We start from the raw sequence: 19860 nt of genomic DNA on the forward strand, positions 1-19860 counted from the left end.
ATTCTTGGTAACAGAAGCAAATGAAGCTGCTTCTACCCACTTTGTGAAGTAGTCAATAGCGACCAGGATAAAGCGATGTCCGTTGGAGGCAGTAGGTTTGATTTCTCCAATCATATCAATACCCCACATTGCAAAAGGCCAAGGAGCCGTCAGGACGTTTAATGGAACTGGAGGTACATGTACTTTGTCAGCGTATATCTGGCATTTGTGACATGTTCGGGAGTGATGATGGCAGTCTGTTTCCATGGTAGACCAGTAATAACCTGCTCTCAGGATCTTTTTAGCCATTGTATGTCCACTGGAATGAGTACCGAAGGCACCATTGTGTATTTCTTCCATGATCTGTTCTGCTTCCTTCTTGTTTACACAGCGAAGTAAAGTCGAGTCATGGTTGCGTTTGTATAGGGTTCCATTGCTTAGAAAGAATTTGGCAGCAAATCTCCTTAGAAACTTTCTGTCGTTAATGGATGCCCCTTCAGGGTACTCCTGAGCTTCGAGATATCTTTTTACTTCATGGAACCATGGTTTTTCTTCTGTTCCCTCGGTATTGATCTCATTGCAATAGGATGGTTCATCTTGCCTGTAAATGGTGATCATAGGCGCCTCGTTGTCCCACCTGACTTTGAACATGGATGACATGGTAGCTAAAGCATCAGCTAGTTGATTTTCCTCGCGTGGGATGTGTTCGAAAGTGATTTCTTCGAAGTAAGGAATCAAACTCAGCACATATTCTTTGTAAGGAATTAGATTCGGGTGCTTTGTGTCCCATTCCCCTTTGACTTGGTAGATTACCAAGGCCGAGTCTCCGTAGACTTCCAGGAATTTGATTCTTAGATCGATTGCAGCTTTAAGACCCAGAATACATGCTTCGTATTCGGCTATATTGTTAGTGCAATTGAAGCATAATCTGGCAGTGAATGGTGTATAACCTCCTGCGGGGGAAATGATCACAGCTCCGATGCCATTGCCAAGTGCATTAGAAGCTCCGTCAAAAACCATAGTCCACCGGGATCCTGGCTCGGGTCCTTCTTCTGGTCCTGGTTGTTTGTAGTCATTGACTAGCATAATGTCTTCGTCTGGGAAGTCAAAGTTCAATGCTTGATAATCATCCACTGCTTGATAAGCTAGATGATCAGCTACCACACTTCCTTTGATTGCTTTTTGTGAAGTGTATTGAATGTCATATTCTGTTAAGATCATTTGCCATCTCGCTATTCTTCCAGAGAGAGCAGGTTTTTCGAACACGTATTTGATGGGATCCATCTTGGAGATTAGGAAAGTGGTGTGTTTAGCATGTACTGTCTTAGTCGGCGAGCCGCCCAAGCTAAGGCACAACAAGTTTTTTCGAGTAGTGAGTATCTTGTTTCACAATCGGTAAACTTTTTGCTAAGAGAGTAGATTGCGTGCTCCTTTCGGCCGGATTCGTCATGTTGTCCTAGTACACACCCCATTGAGTCTTCTAACACAGTTAGGTACATTATCAGAGGTCTGCCTTCCACAGGTGGCAACAAGATTGGAGGTTTTTGGAGATATTCTTTGATTTTGTCAAAGGCTAACTGGCATTTGTCATTCCACCTTTCCACTTGATCTTTCTTCAACAGTTTGAAGATCGGCACACAAGTAGTAGTCATGTGGGCAATAAATCGGGCGATGTAATTTAGACGTCCCAAGAATCCTCTGACTTGTTTCTCGGTACGAGGTATAGGCATTTCTTGAATGGCTTTAACCTTGGCGGGATCAACCTCAATACCTTTGCTGCTGACGATGAAACCTAAGAGTTTGCCGGATCTTACTCCAAAGGTACACTTATTTGGGTTCAGTCGCAACTTGTATTTCTTGAGTCTGTCAAACAACTTGTGTAAATGACGCAAATGTTCTTCCTCGGTGTTGGATTTTGCAATCATGTCATCGACATACACCTCTATTTCTTGATGAATCATATCATGAAATAGTGCTACCATTGCCCGTTGATAGGTTGCTCCTGCGTTTTTCAGACCAAAGGGCATTACTTTGTAACAAAAGGTTCCCCAGGGTGTTGTGAAGGTTGTTTTTTCCATGTCTTCGGGTGCCATCTTGATTTGATTGTACCCTGAGAATCCGTCCATAAAGGAGAATACCTTGCATTGTGCGGTATTGTCAACCAGTACATCGATGTGTGGTAAAGGGAAATCATCTTTGGGGCTTGCCCGGTTCAGATCTCTGTAGTCCACGCACATTCTGACTTTCCCGTCTTTTTTAGGTACAGGCACGATGTTAGCTATCCAAGGAGGATAACTTACAACTTTTAGGAATCCGGCATTGAACTGTTTTTCAACCTCGTCTTTGATCTTTTTTGACATATCAGGCCTACTCCTTCGTAGTTTCTGTTTGACTGGAATGCTACCTTCTTTGATTGGCAGGCGATGAACTACAATGTCCGTGTCAAGACCTGGCATATCTTCATAGGACCAGGCGAATATCTCGACGTAGTCTCGCAGCATTTGAATCAGTCTTTGTTTGATGCTGTGTTCTAAATCAGCCCTTATTTTGACTTCTTTCTTTTCTTCGTTGCTGCCCAAGTTGATGACCTCAATTGGCTCCTCGTGAGGCTGTATGGCCTTGTCTTCTTGTTCTAGCAGCCTTGCAAGTTCTCTTGGCACTTCACAATCTTCCTCACTTTCGTCCTCAGTTTGGTAGATCGGACTTTCAAAGTTATGACGGGCAATAGCAGAATCGTTGTTGACTGGATCCAGAGTGTATGTGAATCTGCATGTTAGTTATGTGAGTGTGTGTGAAGAAAAACATAGCTATTTGAAAGCGAAGAAAGAAAGAAAAAGGATCACAAAATTTAAATATGCAAGCGTCCCATGATTTTATTGAATGCACATGATCATGATATGATAAGCCCTTATAGAAGGACCAGTGTGCTAAGGCACACGGCTTTCAAGCTCATGGTTCGATTGTTCAGGAACCATTTTTATCTTTGCACAATATACACAAAGAAAACAGGAAATGGCATTTACTCCTGGTCAAAGGAGATCACATCCTCAGCTTTCCAGTTGTTCAATCCACTGTTGTGAGCAGGGAGTATCCAGCTGTTCCAGTTGCAGTTGTCTTTTTCATCTTCCACAACATTGATTTCATTAGTGGGAAAATGAGCCGGTGATCCTTCGGGATAAGGGATATACTCTGCTGGATACGAGAGCCCAGGCTGAGATATCTCTGTTGGCTAAGCGAGATGCTCGATAAGGCCGTCCCATGCAGTCGGGATGATGTTTTGAATAGAGACTTGTGCATCCTGGTGAGGAGTGTATTCTGACAGAAAGCAACCCTCGTTATTTGGTATTTCCCTGGCTTCTTCAAGAGTGAAATTGTCATCGTAATGTTCATCCCATCCAGTTGGGACAATGTCCTCCATAGCAATTTGTGAGCTCGGAGGAGCGGAATATTTCACCATATAGTCATATTTGCCGCTGGGTTCTCCTAGCGTGTCCCATACTTCTTTGGGTGGATTTTGATATTGCTCAGTGACGGTGTAACACCCCAAATCTACCCGGTAATTATAATAAAAATCAGAGTATAAATTCCAAACAACATTCATTTGAGGTATCACATATTCGTCATTCAAAAACAATTATGGCTTATTTGCCTTCATATAGATACATAGCACGTAACTTAAAACGGACAATTAAATAATTATTCAAAAACCACTTTGTTTCAAATTAAATAATTAACTCGCAGCGGAATCATCAAACTTCATAAATATTCAAATCAAGTTGTAGCATCATTGCACGATAACTTTAAGTTACAATTTAAAACATAATTCACTTAAAAATTCAGCAAACAAAATAATAAATAAAACAATCGCTTTATCCCCCCGAGTGCTACGTATCAGAGCAAGACACCAACTCGAATAACAGCAATTAAAGACTTCATAAAATCACTTCAAATTTCCATCGCTATCTTGAGTACCTGTCAATTTCCCATGGTAGGGAAACATCATTCAGAAGGGGTGAGATATCGAAAAATTATAAACAAAAGTATGATAATTAATATGTTAGAATTAAATCATACAAAATTATCACTTTACAACTTTCAGACGACAGCTATAACAACAATTTAAAATTGTACAGATATAATAACAAAATCAACAACAACATAATAATAGTTATAACAACTATTTTTCATCTTCCAGACGGTACCTGTCACAACAAGTCATTAGCATAACAACTTATAATTACAACTTCACATTATCACAATTCACTTCACATCGTCATATTCAACAACAACTCAAGTCACATCACGTCACAATTAAATCACACTCATGCCACAAATAATGAGACTCTACAATTGCACATGCATGTGGTACCCAGGGCTTCAGCCCCCATCGCCAATTGCCAGTTAACAGAGGCATCAAGGCATAAGCCTTCGTCACTAATTTGCCAATCCTGGCCGTCACCAAAAATGCATATGTATATGAATGCAACAAACACACACAACAAACAACATCATCGTCACAAAGGCATAAGCCTATATCGTCGCTATACCAATAAATAGAGGTATACATCGTCACTGAAACATCCTGCAACTTCGCATAAAACAACAACAATATACACGTCGCTCAAAAATCACAAAGAAATAACAACACAACGTACTCATCATAATTCACAAAACAAGCCGATCACAATCACCTACTAGCATATACGAACTACCTCTACAATTTTCAATTAATTCCGGATAACTAAATACACCCTAATCCCACATACAATCATCATATTCCTGGTTATATAATTCGAACCCCACCCTTACCTTGGTAAATATGGACTCTTTCACCATAGCTCTAAGCTTTTCTCCAAAAGAAATCCTTTCTAACATCAATTGGAGACACGCCTAAAAACCAGTTCGGGAATCAGCTTATCAGACGAACTTAAAACCCTCAAAATCAAAATCGCTCCGGTCAGAACTTACCTCTATGAGTCAGGAACGTTGTGTCCAAGTACCGCAACGATCCAACGGTTGGATTGAGAGATATGCCCGATTTGCCAAGGTGACTCCATGCTGAAACTTGCTGCGAAAATTAAGGCTTCCTCCATAATTTTCTTCTTCTCTCAAGTGCTACTCCCTTCTTTCTCTTCTCTTTTATATTTTTCCTTTCTCCCCAAAAATAAGTTATGAGACTCCAACTCTAAAACCCTATTTTTTTTTACTCTTACTATCTCTTTTCTCTTAATGGGCTTAACCCATAATCCATCTATTATGTTTCTACTACTAAGGCCCAATTAACTATATCTCTCATACAACTTAATCAACCCAAATAACACAAACACACATACAATTAAATATTTCAAATAATTATTATATCACATAATAATTAAATAAATAAATAACTATTAAAAATACCAAATAGTATAATTACTAATATAATTGATAAAAATATTAATAAAATCGGGATGTTACAGACGGGACTTGTGAAACTTTCGTCATTTCCAACTTGATCACCCCATCCAGTCGGGGTAATGTCTTCCAAAGCAATATAAGAATTCGGAGGTGTGGTATACTGATAATTATACCCGCCATTTGGTTCTCCCACAGCATCCCACATTCCCATGGAAATGGGTGGAATCTCATCTGGATATGGCTGAATGATATGGTTCAAGAACACTCCTTCATCTTCAATAGCGTTTACTTCTTGGCTGACGAAGTGTGACATTAATCCTCCAGAACGAGGACCTTGATCATTCTTTTGATTTTCACTATCATAGCCCAGGCCTAGCTTGTCAGACTTGTAGGGTATATCGGGAAGCTGTCCCCATACTGTGCAATCACCCTGTTCAATCATGGCTTTGGCATCTTTGAGAGAAGCCATAGTTGTAGTTGGAGTAGCAGGAATATGCTTGGTGGTAGAGACATCTGGGGAGACCACCTCAAATGATTGGCATGGAGTTTCGATGACTTCGTCCTCCAACTCAACATATTTGGAATTGCTTAGGTGACTAACCACATATTCCTCTTCGCCATAGACTGTGACAATCTTTCCTTTTACTGGATATTTTAACTTCTGATGCAGGGTAGAAGTTACAGCGTTTGCCCCATGTATCCAAGGACGTCCAAGTAAACAGGAGTAGGCTGGGTGAATTTCCATTACGTAAAAGATAGAATCAAAGATCTGAGAACCCACTCTGATTGGGAGATTCACTTTTCCGTATACAGTTCTTGTTGACCCGTCAAAGGCTCTTACCACAACATCACTTGGTTGTAACACAATTCCTTCGAAGTCAAGCTTTTCTAGTACTGTTTTCGGCAACACGTTCAAAGAAGAACCGTTATCCACTAGCACATGAGATAGAGTGGTGCCATTACATTCAATGGAGATATGTAGGGCTTTGTTGTGATTTTTTCCAGCAAGGGTTAGATCCACATCAGAGAAACCGAGACCATTGTTCACGGTTAGATTGGCAACACAATTCTCAAATTGGTCGACCGAGATCTCTTGGGGCACATGCGCAGCTTTAAGGAACTTCATCAGAGCTTTGGCATGGGCTTCTGAATATTTTAGCAGGGATAGCATTGAGATTTTTGAAGCGGTGTGCCCCAGTTGCTCAACAATATTGTAATCACTCTTGCAGATGATTTTCAATATTTCCTCCATTTCTTGCTTTGATGGATCCTCAGCAGTGATCTCCACCGGGGTTTGAACTTGTTCAACTTGTGGCTCTTTGCCTCGAGCGCTGTTATCTTGATTAGGAACTGGGACTCGGACTGGACCAGCAGCAACATTTGGAGAATTTTCTGGTGAAAAGATTCTTCCACTTCTCGTGATCTTGCTGGTACCCACAATATTACCCACAGTCGGAGTAGTTAACTTTGCGGCCTCTTTAGTCGAGGTACCCTGCTTAACTCCATGAACATAAACATTAGTGTCGTATCCCCATGGGACAGCTTTGTCTGAGGAGTATGGAAATGGAGTTGGACTAGCAATGACTACTGATGCCACTTTGAGTGTAGCAGAAATTTTGAATGGAGCCTTGGCAGAGATTTTGAATGGTAAGCTGGAGATCACTGAGGCATCCTCTATTCTCATCCCGTTTGCAAAGACTTCGCACAGCACGTCCATAGAAGGGAGCCTCTCAAACATAATGATACGGCGTTCCATCCATTTTTGAATTCCCATCCTCAGATTTTCACAACCATTGGGCAGGCAGGAGCAGTAAAAGCAGTCGGGGTCACATCTCGGGAAGTAACCAGCTCGGGTTAGCTTTCCTTTGACTTCGCAGAATGGAGTTGATAATTCGTTCACATCATAGATGTAAACAGTGTCGAGGATAGCGTTAACAGTTTTGTCATGCTTTGGCATAGGTGCAGTGATGACATTTGGAGTTTCTGGAGGATCGAACTCAATTTCCCCAGCATCTATCATATCTTGTATTTTATTTTTCAAGGCCCAGCAGTGATCTGCGTCATGTCCTGGACAGTTTGAGTGATAGGCACATGTTGCATCAGGGCGGTAATTCGGAGAGGAAGTGTTGACATTCTTTGGAGGACCTTTTAATGTGATCAGATCTGCTTTTAGCAAGTGCTGCAATGCCTGAGAGATTGGCATGTTGATTCTGGTGAAATTTCTTCTTGGTGCATCTGGTCGATGCGTATATTTTGGCTGTTGATCTTTTTGAGGTGCAGATGCGGAGATCAGAACTGCCCCTACAGATTGATGCTGCTCACTTTTGCGACTTTTCTGAATTTGTGTTACATTGACCTCATTTCTCCCACTGATGGGCCTTTTTGTAGTACCAGAGGAGGAACCTATTTGAATTTTTCCATTTTGAATGCCACTTTCGACACGTTCTCCGGTCAATATCAGGTCAGTGAAACCTGATGATGAGCTTCCCAGCAAATGGCTATAGAAAGGGCCAGTTAAAGTGCCCATGAACATGTCGACTAGTTCGCGATCAGATAAGGGTGGTTGAACCCTTCCAGCCATATCTCTCCACTTTTGTGCATATCCTTTGAAACTTTCTTTTGGTCCCATAGACATGCCCCTTAGTTGAGTACGGGTTGGCGCAAGATCAGCATTGTATTGATACTGTTTGTAAAAAGCAGCAGCTAATTCTTCCCAAGTATGAACCTTGGTATTTTCCAGCTGGTAGTACCACTCGAGTTGTGTACCCGACAGACTTTCTTGGAAGAAGTGAATCCACAATTTGTTATCTGTTGTATGAGGTTGTATCTTCCTCACATAGGATCTCAGATGTAGTTTCGGGCAAGAAACTCCATCATATTTTGCAAAGACAGGAACTTTGAATTTTGGAGGGATAACAACATCCGAGATGAGCCCCAGATCATTGAAATCTAAGCCAGGTATTTTTTGTATCTCCATAGCTTTCATACGTTCTTCCAGCTGTTGGTACTTGTCATCATCCGGTTCGTCCCCAGAATGATCATCTTCTTCATTTGAAGAGAGAGAGGGTTTAGCAGAACCCTGGTTGCTTTGATTGTCTTCTTGTTCATCATCACCGACTGTTTCAGGGATCGGTGGCTTTTTGAACTTTTTGACTGGGATTTTGATCTTCCTTTTCAGGTGACTCAAGCCTACAGATCCTTTGGGCTTCTTTTTCCTCTTGATTATCAGGGCTTTCAGTTCTTGTTGCCCCTTTGCCAGTTCCAGAATTGCCACTTGAACTTGGGCATTCTGTGCTTCAAGGTTCTTGATGCTTGTCTCAGATTCCATCTCTTCTGACTGAAATAAACAGCGAGGAGATGAGAAATCCGTCATGAGAACCTGTTACGCAATGTGTATGACTGGATGCAATGTATATGAATGCAATGTATGAAATGTATATGCAATGCATGAAATGAAATGTGCGTGCAATGTTTCAAGGATCTTAGAGTTTAGATTTGTTAAAGAAGAAACAAACGTTAGTTAATCAATTTATTCTCTTTTTTTCTTTGCCTCATTTGGGCTTACAAGACAGAAATAAAATAAATGATCCTTCAGGTCTCCCATGGATGCTTTCTCTTTGCCCCCAGGAATGTGTTGATCTGCTGTTCTTCTTGAAGCTGTCCGGTGAGCTTCAATATCCTTCTCTCATAGTCCTGACAGTGTGCTTTAAAGGTGTCTCTTTCCTCTTTGAGTTGAACCCAAGATTTTTGCAACTCTTCTAGGTCAGTTGGCATATCCGGGTGTAGAATAACTTGGGGTTCGTCTCCTTCGACCTCTGGCTCAATAGTCACTGGTAGAATAGCGGGATATGGCATAATGAGTTTCTGAGCATGAGTGCGGACCCATCTGAGGTAAGGTTCCATAGGGATAGAATTCCATTGCCCCAAAGTTTTGCTTTCTATTCTATAGACACTGTCCCATGCACGTATGAACCTTCGTCGGTGTCTATGAGAATCATTCTCGTAATCAAACACAATGCCATGGATAATCATGTCATGAGGATCGTTGCTCCTTGCATATCCGAATTGGCGTAGAGCTAAAGAGGGATTGTAAGTGATGCCTCCTTTGATGCCAAGGAGTGGCACATTAGGGTACTCTCCACAATGATCAATGATAGTAATGTCTCTTTGAAAGAAGTTGTTCCACCGGATATCTGAATGAGACAAAGACATAATCCTGCGAGACCATTGCATTCTTTGTTCATTTCTCAACACTAATCGGGGAAGATGAAATGTAAACCATCTAGCCAGTAGTGGTATACAGCACATGAGAGTTCCTCGTTTCTTCATGGTACGAGTGTGTAGAGAATGTAGAATGTCTCCCAGCAATGTTGGTACCGGGTTACGGATTAGGAAAAGGTTGATGATGTGTACACTTATGAACTGGTCGGGATTTGGGAATAAAACCAACCCATAGATCAAAAGGGCCATAACTTCCTCAAAAGCTGGATAACTTTTGTTTTCTAGCAGTAGTCGAGCCTTTTCCAACAAGAACTTGGCAAGCAAACCCTTAACTCCACTCTTTGTTTCCCAATTGGACTCGATTTCTGATTTTCGCAGATGTAAAGCAGCAACAATGACTTCAGGTTTTGGAATCCTTTCTAAACCAGTGAAAGGTAATTGATTTTGAACAGGCAATCCCATTAGTTCAGAGAATTCTTCCAAAGTGGGTACCAACTGGTAATCAGGAAAGGTAAAGCAATGATGTTCTGGGTCAAAGAACTGGAACAGGACCCGTATCATGTCTTCTTCAAATTTTGAGGTAACCAAATGGAGTAGGTGACCATGCCTTTCGGTGAATTGAACATTCCTGGGGAATTCTAACACTAAGTCTTTTAGTTCAGATGGTACCGTTGAGATGTTGATTCGGATGTAATCTCGGGTGGCGGGAGCCATTACCTGCAAAAACAAAGGTAAACTCTTTGATCCTTGAAGTGTTTAGTGAGAAAATGATATGCTTATGATGCAAACATGTGGCACACAAAAACAAATCAAACAATAGCCTTAGGTTTAAAGGCTTGCATGGAGCTGATAGGTGATACCCTCCCCACTGAAGTTGAGTTGGTTAAAACCTGTCCTAGAATAGTATTTGGTTCTATGATCCTTGGAAGTAACATCTCAATACGGCGCTCGAGCGGCCGATCAAAATATTCCTCGAGGATAACTAACTTCGATCAATTTCAAAGCTAGCCACTTAATAGGCCACAAGTCAAGTTCAACTAAAAAGGTTCTAAGACAAATTAGTGTTTAATGACATTTCGGAAGCCTAATATACTCCTTGATCGTTTTCAAGGGACATCAGTATAAACCAAAGTATCGCACTAACGATGACTACCAGATCAACTGTATCGGTACATGCCGTACAGTTTCCGTGGTCTATTGTCACATACTTAAGGTATCTCGAGATTCGGGTTAGAATCTTCCACACAAGCAAAATACCCAAACAAACCTTTGAAAAATAGAGCAATCAAGTCAATCAATTGAAAACATCGAAGTAATCTATTCTCTTAAGGTAACCCCTTTTGAAAACATTTTGTTTTTGAAAGTATCTCCCCAGCCGAGTCGCCAGTTCTGTGGACCTCCGTTTTTTCGGGCCATACCTCTGAGCGGGAGAGATACGTGAACTGACTCTTTTTTATCGCTTATGCTTTCGCATTTTTGAAAATTCACAGAGTCGCCACCGACCTTTTATTTTATCCAATTAAGGAAAGGTTTATAAAAGAAACAGAAAAAAGACCTTTAAGAAATTCTGGGTAAGGGGGTAGGTTATACAAAGGGAAGGTGTTAGCACCCTTTGTATCTATGGTTATCCATGGGCTCTTAAGTTTGCTTAGCTCACTTGTTTTTCGATCACTTTTCAATTGCTTTAGAATGCTCATATGTGGTTTCAAATACTTTTGTAAATTGAATTTGTAATGATCCTTGTGCGGATGTATACAAAATGCTTGTTTATCTTTCGAAAGATGTTTTGAAAAGAACGTTAACTTTGTAATGATCCGTGTTTGGATGTATACAAAATAATGTCTTTTTGGAAAGTTTTGTTTTGAAAAACAACAGTGTATGAGAATTTTGTTTGTTTTGATTTGAGCAAGCAAACTAGGAGGTCTACCCTGAGTTGTAAGGTCTTTATCCTATTTCCTTTAAAAATCTATCCTTTCACCGGATACAAACAAAAGGTTCGATTTTGTACTCGAAACAGTAGAATTTTGACTTTGATTTTGAAAAGAATGAGAAGGGATTACCTTAAGAGGTGCAAATGTGATTTGTGTTTGAATTCAGATATTTTATCTTTTGGAGTTAGTGATCTAACGGTTCAATTTTATCTTTGACATACACGCAGTTTATATTTGCTGGAAATTAAAATGCGGAAATGTAAAGTGCGGAAAGTAAATCTACGCTATTACATCGATTGTGCAGGAAATGTAAACTAGCCTATTTACATGAATTTGACATCCTATACATTTATCTAGGAATTTAAATTGCAAGAAAAATAAAAGGCATGTTTTTGGATTTTTTTATGATTGATTTTAATTATAATTAATGCATGATTAATTAAATTAAAATGAAGAAAAAAGATGAAAATAGATTTAAACCTAGAAATTAAGTTTAAAATATGTACAAAATTTTTGTCAATTAATTTTAAATTAAAACTAATTTTTTTGGAATTTTTGAAATTGATTTGAAATTGATTAAGCTAATTAAAACATAATTATGCAAATAATTATACAAATAATTAAAACTTAAAGAGAAAATTATTCAAAATATGTACAAAATTAGTTTATAATATATAAACAATATTTTATATAAAGAACAATTTTTTTTATGATTTTTTGATTGGTTAGAATAATTAAAAAGCAAATATATAAATATATACTAATTAATTATGCAAAATATTGAAATTTTGAAGAAAAATAAAATATTTTTATTTCAGAAAATAATATATTATTTTAGAAGTCTAAAAATATTTTTTGTGTATTTTTTGGATTTTTAAAACTATTTTTAATTAATTTTGCAAAGAAAATTAGAATAAAATAGAAAATAAAAGGATACATGATCATGTGTGATTAATCTGAGAGTCCATGGTATGAGGATTCATTCTGAGGCGTTGGATGGTTCATTAAATGAGATCAGATGGTCCCGACATTGAGGCACGTGGTAAAAGTTACACCTGCAAAGCACAGAATCAGAGACAAATTCAAAAAAAAACACGCGCGCGTCTGAACCAATGGGGGGGAGACACGTCTTCGTCTTCAACCTCCAGACAACACTTATAACAGCGCTTTTGTAAAAAAAGCGCTATAATACATGATGCTTAAACCTGCAAAATAGCGAATAGGGTCAAACGTAAAAATAAATTTGGCGCGACCTATCCATTCAACTCGTCTGATCCATACGAACTCAATGGTACCACTTAGATCCTCTAATTTTGCCTATTTCAGAAAGCCCTAATTTTGAGATTATGAACCCTAGAATGGTAACTTCGTGTGTAAGCGTCTAAAACTCAATTAAAGTTCCAGAAATGATCTACACACCACACCAAGTTCAAATATATGTCTACACCGTGCTAGATATGCTTGTGTTATGAGATACAAGTCAGTTTTAGTTTGGACAAATCGTGACCTTTAGTGTTTGATTCAATGAGTTTCAAAGCTTGCAAATGATCTGGATAGGTTCAGTGAAGTTCAAGGAACGTGTTTGAGTGTTTATTTTGTATTGAAACTAACTTAAACTTAGAATTCGAATTTCAAAATTCTTTGAATATTTTAAGAGGTTACAAATGTATTACAAGCAAGAGTTTGATTCTGAATTCGTTCTCTTTTTCATTGCTGAAGTATTGTAGCCTATATATAGGCATTGAAGTGCTTAGAATTGAAGCTAAGAAGCCTTTAGTTGCCTTTGTGGAATTCTTGATTTTTTTATATTAAAAACCTTTGAATTGTTGACCAAGTCTTCTTCTCTTCAATGCTCTTGCCCTGCTCTTCAATTCTCTGCAGAAAATCAGAGATTCCTTGGGTGAGTCATGCTTAGATTGTAAGCTAACCATTATCCATTCATTTTTCCTTTTAATTTAATCTTAAAATAAGATAAAATTATGCCAAAAAATGGATAAAAATGGTATGGGCCTTGTCTTGGTCGTGGGAGGCCCATAATATTATGGAAATGATGTTTGAATCATGAAAACTTGGCCCCATTTGGAAAAAATACATTTTTGAGCAATGTTGATTTCATGCATTTTCCCAAAATTTAGCCAACTTCAACAAGGTGTAAATCCCTCAATTTTTGTCATATGAAGGAGATCTTGCACTTTTTGGAAACCTCAAAGAGTCCTCTAACTAATGTCTTTGGTCTCATGTCAAAATGATTTTTGATGCTCCTTGTGTGTCCTTTTGAAAAAAGTGTCTTTTTGTTGACTTTGAAAATGACCTGTAATGTCTTTGGTCATATTTTTCAAATGGTGAATGCAATGACCATGGGATCAATTGCATTTGAAAGATAATTGAATTTCCTTCAAAATGAGCTTTGGTTTGAATTTTTTGGATGAAGGATGAGAGAGTTATGACCAGTCAAAGTTGAGTTGACTTTTTAGGCAAAAACCCTAATTTTGAATCTTAGGGTTTTGTTGATTTTTGATCTTTCCTTGATGAATTATGATCATCCAATGATCAAATGATGAATCCTTTGACAAAATATGGACTTTGACAAAAAATTTCATTTTTGACTGTCTGTTGACTTTTTTGGTCAAACGGGTCGTCTGTTGACTGTTTGAGCTGCTGACGGTGCGTCTGAGTGATTTGAAGTTTGAAAATTTGTATGATGGTACTTTGAGATATATGGATGTGCATGAAATCCATTTGAGGTCTCAAAAGCTTGTTTCTTCTGTAAAAACAAGAAAACCCTAGTCAGGGACTGTTTGTGTAGGAGACAGTTAAGCGTACCTGATTTTTGTGCAGTGTTGAGTCTCTGCTAATCGCGTGATATTCAGAAGACTTCTAGAACAAAAATCTTGGAATTTTGAATTGTGAAATATTGATTTGATTGATGGTACAAAACACTGAGAATTGTACTGCCAGCAGTTTGGCTGTCAACTGACTGTTCAGGTATTGACGTAGCAGTTAGAGTGAAAAATCAACAGTCAAAGTTAATTTTCTTTTTTGTTGTTTTTGTTTTATGTGAAAAATGAAAGTTTATTTACATGACTTGTTAAAAAACACAGACATAATAAATAACTAATATTTACTGTTACCAGTACAGTATGAGTTTACTGATTCTGCGCCTGCAAAAGATTTAACTCTGTACCAATTGTGTCAGTACTATTTATCTGTAAATAAATAAATAGCATGTGTGAAGTAATAAACAGTATTTGGCGTTTGCGTAAGAATAAATTCAACTGCAAGCCAAATTACTGTACAAGAAAAATTAAAAACTAAGTATTTCATATGTCAGGATATTTGTTGAAATAAAAATCCATGATTATATGAGACTCTTAATTTTCAGATTGGAGTTTTCTTGAAAAAAGATGCGGGCAAATTTTGGGGTATAACAGAGACAACGTCGAAAATCTGAAGTTTTGTGAACCCTGTGTACTTGGAAAATCTTGCAGAGTGAAGTTCAACAAAGGCAAACAAAGAACACATGGATCCCTTGATTACATCCATGCTGATCTTTGGGGGCCTGCAAGGTGTGCATCACATTCAGGAGCAAGGTATTTTCTATCCATAGTAGATGATTATTCCAGAAAATTATGGGTATTCATCCAGAAGACTAAGGATGAAACTTTTGAGAATTTCAAAAGTTGGAAGACTCTGGTTGAAAATCAGACTAGCAGGAAGGTCAAGAGGTTGAGAACCGACAATGGCCTTGAATTTTGCAATGAGGCATTCGACAGTTTTTGTGCTGCCTTTGGTATTGCAAGGCACATAACTACTGCAGGTACTCCACAGCAAAATGGTTTGGCTGAAAGATTTAATCGAACTATTTTGGAGAGAGTCAGATGCATGTTGACTAGTGCGGGGTTAAAGAAGGTGTTCTGGGCTGAGGCTGTTTCGACAGCAACATATCTGATAAACAGATGTCCTTCGACAGCGTTAGATATGAAGACACCTGAAGAAGTTTGGTCGGGACATCCACCAGATCTCGACAAACTAAGAGTATTTGGCTGCGTAGCCTATGCTCACATTAGGCAAGACAAGGTCGAACCTAGAGCTCTGAAATGCATGTTCATGGGATACCCTGAAGGAGTCAAAGCTTATAGGCTATGGTGCCTAGAGCCAGGTCACAGGAGGTGTATCACCAGTCGAGATGTAGTTTTCAATGAAGCTGAAATGGCTTTTAAGAAAATTGATGATGTTGGTCGAAGTACAGAAACATCTGACGAAGAGCTGGAACAGGTAGAGATCCTGTTGAGGTGGAGCATGTTGATGCTGAATTGCATATCCCAGATGAAGTCGAAGAAGAAGCAGAAGATGCTGAAGTTGAGGAAACTGACGATGACTACCTATTGTCGAGAGATAGGTCGAGAAAAGTCATCAAGCCACCTCAGAGACTTGGATATGCAGATCTTATAGCTTATGCCTTAATCTCTGCAAGTGAGGTTCTAGACGAAGAACCTAGAGACTATAAGGAAGTTATGAGGAGTCGAAATAAGACTGAATGGCTGAAGGCCATGGATGATGAGATGAAATCTCTTCATGATAATCATACTTGGGAACTGATCAAGAAACCTGCTGGGGCAAGGTTAGTCAGCTGTAAATGGATTTTCAAAGTTAAGGAAGGAATTGAAGGAGTGACGTCGAAAAGATACAAGGCAAGGTTAGTTGCAAGGGGTTTCACTCAGAAAGAAGGTGTCGACTTCAATGATGTGTTTTCTCCTGTTGTGAAGCATAGGTCCATTCGAATGTTGCTTGCCATGGTGGCACAGTTCGATCTTGAACTGGAACAGATGGATGTGAAGACTGCGTTCTTGTATGGTGATCTAGATGAAACGATCCTGATGAGGCAACCTGAAGGGTATGTCGAAAAGGGGAAGGAAGATTATGTGTGCAAGTTAAAGAGATCTTTGTATGGGCTGAAACAATCTCCTCGACAGTGGAATAGGAGATTCGACAAGTTCATGGCACGCATAAGTTTCATTAGAAGTCAGTTCGACCACTGCGTTTACTTCAGATTTCGACCTGGTAATTCATTTGTTATTTTGTTGCTTTATGTGGATGATATTCTCATAGCAAGCAACAATGTTGAAGATGTGATGAGGGTGAAGGTTGAACTCAATAAGGAGTTCGATATGAAGGATCTGGGAGCTACTTCCAGGATTCTTGGAATTGACATTCGAAGAGATAGAAAGAAGTCGAAGTTATGCTTATCTCAAAAGGCATATCTACGGAAGATTCTTGAAAAGTTTGGTATGTCGAATTCGAAGCCAGTTGTGACTCCAACAAACCCTCAATTCAAGCTGAGTATTGATCAGTGTCCCAGTACTGATGTCAAAAGAGCCTATATGAATAGCATTCCGTATGCTAATATAGTTGGTTCTTTGATGTATGCTATGGTTTGTACTAGACCCGACATAGCTTACGCAGTCAGTCTTGTAAGCAGGTACATGGCGAATCCTGGAAAGTCTCACTGGCAAGCATTGAAGTGGATTTTAAGGTACACAAATGGATCTCTAAACAGAGTCTTAATTTATGGTGGAGCCTTGGGTGAAGATAGTAAAGCAGTAATAGTAGGATATGTCGACTCTGATTATGCAGGTTGTATGGATTCCAGAAAATCTATTTCTGGATATGTTTTCACTATGTTTGGCACTGCAATTAGTTGGAAAGCAACACTTCAGAAGGTTGTTGCTCTATCAACCACTGAAGCGGAGTATATTGCCCTAACTGAAGCTGTGAAAGAAGCATTGTGGCTTGAAGGTTTTGCGAAGGAGCTAAAACTTCAAGGTCGAGGTATCACTGTTAAATGTGATAGTCAAAGTGCAATACACCTGTCGAAGAATTCAGCCTATCATGAGCGAACTAAGCACATTGATGTGAGGCTGCATTTCGTCAGAGGAGTAATCGAGCGTGGAGAAGTCCAAGTGCTGAAGGTTTCGACTGAAGACAATGCTGCTGATATGATCACCAAGAAATTGCCGAGTTGCAAGTTTTTCCATTGTATGCAGTCGATAAAGCTGCATGAAGAAAGCTAGTTTGTTCCTTGACGTTGTAGAGTTAGGTCCAAGGTGGAGATTTGTGAGATATTGGATCGAACTCTAGTATTGTCGAAAGGTAGCTTCTTGGTTCGACAGTTCGACAGAGTTAAGCATGAAGTCGAAGGATTGTTCACATGCTGGTGTCGAAGTGTGCATGCTGTAGTCGAAGATGGGTCTAGCATGCAGATGTCGAAGATGCTAGGGTTGTTAGCATGTTAAATTAGGTTTTAGTGTTTAAACCCTAATTTGTTAAGTTAGCTTGTTTATTAAGTTGGCTTGTGTAATGGGCCTTGCTGAAAAAGCCCATTAGTTAGTATGTTAGGTTTTATTATAAATAGCATACTAGTCTCTCATCATTGCTAAGCTGCAAATCCTAATTTAGGATGAGAGAGGTTATTTGTTATTCTTGTAAACTTGTAATCTTGTTTTAAGAGAAAGTAAAAGAATAGCAGTTATAACCAATTCTTGTGTTCTTCTTATCCTCTCTAATTCCCTATTATACTTTGTTATTGGTATCGTTTTTCACAACAAAAGTACCTATATTTTGTGGTGAACAACTCTAAAAGAATGATACATAATATGCCTTTATATAAACGCTGATGATTTATCTTTCATATGTTGAAAAATAGGATCAACCCTAACAAACTAATAACAAATTTTGAAAATATGATCAACCCTAATAAACTAATAACAAATCTTGAAAATAGGATCAACCCTAACAAATTAATAAATATATCTCTAATACTCCTCCTCAAGTTGGAGGGTGAGGATTATAAACACCCAACTTGAACATGAGGTCTTGAAAAACTTTCACGCCAAATGACTTAGTAAAAATGTCAGCATTTTGTTGTTTGGTGGGCAGGTAAGTTGCTTATGACACTTGATTGTATGTGTTCCCTGATAAAATGACACTCAATTTCAATGTGCTTTGTTCTTTCATGGAAAACCTGATTTTCAACTAAATGAGGAGTTGCTTGATTGTCATAATGTAGAAGCGTTGGTTTGGTGCATGGGACTTGTAGAGTCTCTAACAGATTATGTAGCCATAGTATTTCACTTGTGGCATGTGCCATTGCACGATATTCAACCTCATTTGAGGATCGAGAGATTGTGGCTTATTTCTTTGTTTTCCATGATATTGGAGCATTGCCAAGTTTCAATAGATAAGTAAATTAGAATGTGAACTAAGTAGATTAATTCAAGCCTAGTGATAGTTAAGTAAATTAGGTCACCAACTAGTCTCATATACCTTGATGATTCTAATAGTGGAGGTCCCTTGGCCAAAGCAAGTTTGTGATTTTGTTCCATGAGAAACAAAGAATTCTCACAAGCAAGCATTCCACATTCTTGTAGAATATCTAAGGTGTATTTTCTTAGACAAAGGAATATCCATTATGACCCTTATGCTAGTTCCAGGCCTAGGAAGTATTTAAGGGAACCAAGATCTTTCATGTGGAAACATTGATTAAGATATTTCTTGAACTGATCACAAGCCTTAATGTCGTTACAAGCAATGATCAAGTCATCAACATAAATCAAAACAACAATAAAAATTGATCCATGTGAATAAGTAAATAGATTATGATCATACTGGTTGTCTTGGAAACCATATTTTATCAATGATTGAGATAGTTTGCTCCAATTTCTAGATGTCTGTTTCAAGCCATACAATGACTTTTTTCAATTTGCGTACCAAATCTTTGTTTGAAACTTTATATCCTTGTTGAGAACTCATATATACTTCTTCTGTCAGTTCTACATGTATAAAGGCATTGCTAACAAGCATTTGACTGTGGTCATTTTGGCCAATGGTGCAAAAGTTTCATTGAAGTCTTCGCCTTCTATTTATGTATAACCTTTTGCAACTAATTTGGCCTTGTACTTTTCAATCTCACCTGTAGCTTTATGTTTGATTTTGTACACCCATCAGCATCCTATCAATTTTCTTCCTCGCGGTAAATGAGTTTGTTCCCATGTCTCATTAACTTCTAGAGCCTTGATTTCTTGAGCCATGGCCTCCTTCCAAACTTCGTGCTTAACTGCTTGGGTATATGATTGAGGTTCTTCGTCATTAGTTATAACTGCAATGTAAGCTCTATGTTTTTACGAAAATTTATCATATTTTAAAAATTTTGAGATGGGATATGTAATACGTGAAGAGGCTTATGGAACTGATGCCATGCACTTGGGGTTTATGTTTAATTTTCCATAATCATAGTCTTTTAGATAACTTGGAGGTCGTCTTATGCATGACATGT

This window comes from Vicia villosa, linkage group LG1, assembly GCF_029867415.1.
Source record: "Vicia villosa cultivar HV-30 ecotype Madison, WI linkage group LG1, Vvil1.0, whole genome shotgun sequence".
NCBI classification, from domain to species: Eukaryota; Viridiplantae; Streptophyta; class Magnoliopsida; order Fabales; family Fabaceae; genus Vicia; species Vicia villosa.